The sequence below is a fragment of the Neolamprologus brichardi genome, chromosome 7 (assembly GCF_056152115.1).
Source record: "Neolamprologus brichardi isolate AB-2024 chromosome 7, ASM5615211v1, whole genome shotgun sequence".
NCBI lineage: Eukaryota > Metazoa > Chordata > Actinopteri > Cichliformes > Cichlidae > Neolamprologus > Neolamprologus brichardi.
The window spans coordinates 28,240,847-28,244,199 of NC_142110.1; positions in this window are offsets into that span (position 1 = coordinate 28,240,847).

The following is a 3,353-nucleotide window of genomic DNA, read 5'->3' on the forward strand; positions in this document are numbered from 1 at the left end:
CTAGTCATAGTCATAGTCATAGTATTTTCTCTCGCCTCAGATGTCTAGTTTATGTTCCTTAATTCTAGTCTGAAATTTCTGTTAGCCTCTGAGCATTGTAAATAAAGACTCTTTTCGTTACACCGCACCTCTGGCCTCCGGGTTTGAAACTGCACTTGAGTCCATTCCATTTCCACGGGCCACTGTGCCATGACACAAGCTGCTCATCATCTGTTCTGTGAACAGATGGTTCATTAAATGTGAACGTCCTGGTGACATCACAGGAAAGCTTGAGTGTGATGTATTTGTTTTACTGGTCTGCCCGCTTGAGATCAAACTGGGACAGAGTGTCACATGTACTAACGTGGCTCTAAAGAGGGGCTGAGGCCTGAAGTTTAAGTATCAGGAAATGAAATATCATGTTTCTGAGTCTAGTGGACAGGAAACATTAACTTGCCCTTTTTTCAATGATGTGTTTTTTGTCCAGTTGTGATTAACCCTTTAAGACCTACCATAGAACCAAGGCTTACTTTATATTTTTACATGCTGTAGTGCCATTTTTGGGAGCATTTCAAGTTGCTATACATCAATACAACTGTTATAGCCCATATTTTAATAATATGTATGCATTAAGTCCATAGTAACTACATAAATTGCAAAAAAGTGCAATAAACTACAAAAAAATTGAAAATTGTTTTTGGTTTTTTTACATATATTTCTACTTGGAGAAATTTAAGAGGCTTATCCCTCAAAACTTTAAATACCAAAAAGTTGCAAAAATAGTTTACAACAACAGGAAATTTATTTTGAGTGTCTTCATAGTTTTATTTTTGAGATACACCAATTTTTATATACTGCAGGAAAAATGAAAAACAATCCTATGATGCAAATTTGCAAAGAAAACAGCATGTGCATCAAAATAAACTATTTTAAGCAGTGCAATTTGAGTTCTAAGCATCCCAGCAACTATTCAGAAAAGCATAAAGTCAAACATGACTTATAAAAACACTTTTATAAGTCAAACAAAGCAATTTCATCTGCTGAAGTAAATCATTTGCAGCTCTGCACTTAAAGACAGGTTCCTAGCCATTACCATTATAGTTTAATCAACCGGTTGTGATACACTGGAATTCCACTGACTGCCTGTTTCTTCTCATTATAGTGACTCTATGTACCTCCACCCGGGCCGCTGCCCCTTTTTCCCCCTCCCCAGGATCCGTTCATGGACTCTTACATCTAGCCATAGCACAATAATTTATTATTAACAATAATATAAAATTATGCACAAAAGGAATTACTAATGTAAAAAGAAGTGGTTTTATTTATATATGTTTATATATAAATATATGCGGTGGCCCCTAGAGACAAAGTACGTACAAATTCCAAAGCATGTACAAACTCCAAAACACAGCGTTAACTCAACTTCCTAAACAGAGCTACCTAGATCACTTAAATTACACAATTAAAAGCATATGTGTATTGTTTGTGTATTCATACACAAGCACTCATATATATTCAAATAATTTAAAAAAAAAAGTTCATTTACCTGTTACTACCACACACCAAATCTGGTCGTTGGTACTTGCTGGCTTGCGTAGCCACTAGGTAACAAAAGCTCAACACTCCGCCTAGCATCCTGGAGCACTTCTTTTGTGTTTCGTACGTGTTTTGAGTTTTTATGTGCTTCTGAGTTTTTACGTGTTTTGGAGTTTTTACGTGTTTTGGAGTTTGTACGTGCTTCAGAGTTCGTACATGTTTGTACGTGCTTTGTCTCTTGGGGCCACTGTAAATATACTTTTATTTATTCACTCCACATAAAATGTAATAAATGAATCATATTGTGGCATGCAGAGGATTCTTAACAAAGAAGCTCACAGAGAGAGATTGAGCTTGTTATTCAACCCCAAGCTGGTAGGGGGAGCTCTTTATTAAAACACTTGCTGGTGCTACAATGTGCCTCAAGGTTCAACAACAGCACAACAGAAGTCACTCATGGTACAGCACTCCAAAGACCGAGTCCACTGGGGTACGAAGCACATGACCGAACATCAAGGCCGCTGGAGTGCACTTAGTAGATTCCTGGACTGCAGAACGGTAGGCCATTAGGACCAAGGGAAGGTGTTGATCCCAGTCACGCTGCTGGCGGGAGGTCAGGATAGCAAGCCCCAGCCGGGGCTGCCCAGGGGCTGATCTTCCCTGATCTTCTGCTCTGCTGCGGCACGCTTGGCAAGGGGAAGGCGACGAGGGCGGAGGCGGATGGGCCGTGCATCCCCAGTGTCAATGTCGTGTTGTACCAGGCTGCATGTAGCCTCATCCTTGGCTGCAAAGATGTCGGCAAACAAGTCGAGTATCTCTCGCAGCTGCCGTTGCTGATCAGCCTGGAGACCCTCGCAGCTCCTCTGGTATAGGTCCTTGACAGCTTGCTTGGTCTCTGTGGACAGTTTCTGTACTGCTGGTGAAGGAGAGGCCCCTTCCACCGCCAGCGGCGACAGGTCCTCAGGCTTTCTGACGCTGGCTGAAAAAGTGGAGGCAGGCAGCGGGACTTCCTTGGTGGTGTGGAGCTTCACAGCCTCCGTGCCCAGGTAAAGGATTGCTCGGGACACGTCCACTGTGGCCTCCCATTTGGCTAGCAGGTCCAGACCAATGATGCATTGGTCCTGGATGCTGGCTAGCCAGAACTGGTGGTCCACAGTGCAGTTAGCAACAGACACCGGGAGGGATCTTTCCCCCTTAACTTTGCCACACTCCACCGTGACTGTGGTGATGTGGAGCTGAGTAGGCTGCCAACCCTGCGGTCTTGGGCCGTCAGTGCCAGGGAGGACTCCGGCATGTACCAAGGAAAGCGTGGATCCAGTGTCTATCAGGGCTCTACAGGTGGTGCTGGCAAGCTCACAGTCCAGATACAGTCCCCGTGTCTGGCCCAGCCGGCCAACCCGCAAGTGTGATTCGGAGGACAGAGTGGTGGCGGGGGGCAGTTCCTCCATTGTGCCACCCCGCCTTTGTTAACGGCAGCTGGGGTGCCAGGCTTCGTGGGCTTGGTGCTGGACAGTAGCGTGCGATGTGGCCTGGTTCTCCGCACCGATGGCAGTTGCCCCTGGATTGGTCTCCTGCTCGTCTATTCCCTCGCCAAGATCGCCAGGGTGGTGTGATGGTGGTTTGGAGGGCCTCCTCCTCCTGGTCGCTCCTTTCGTAGTCCATTTGGCGCACTCGGGGACTTGTGCCAGGGCTGCATGCACCTGGGCTGAGCACATGCTCCACTCTTTCAGCCTCAGTTAGAGCTGCTGCCAGGGTTTCTGGTGCATGCAGACGGATGTGCTCTTGTAGTCGTTTTGGCTGGAGACCCCGGATGAAAGCCTGGAGAGCAAGCTCTTCCT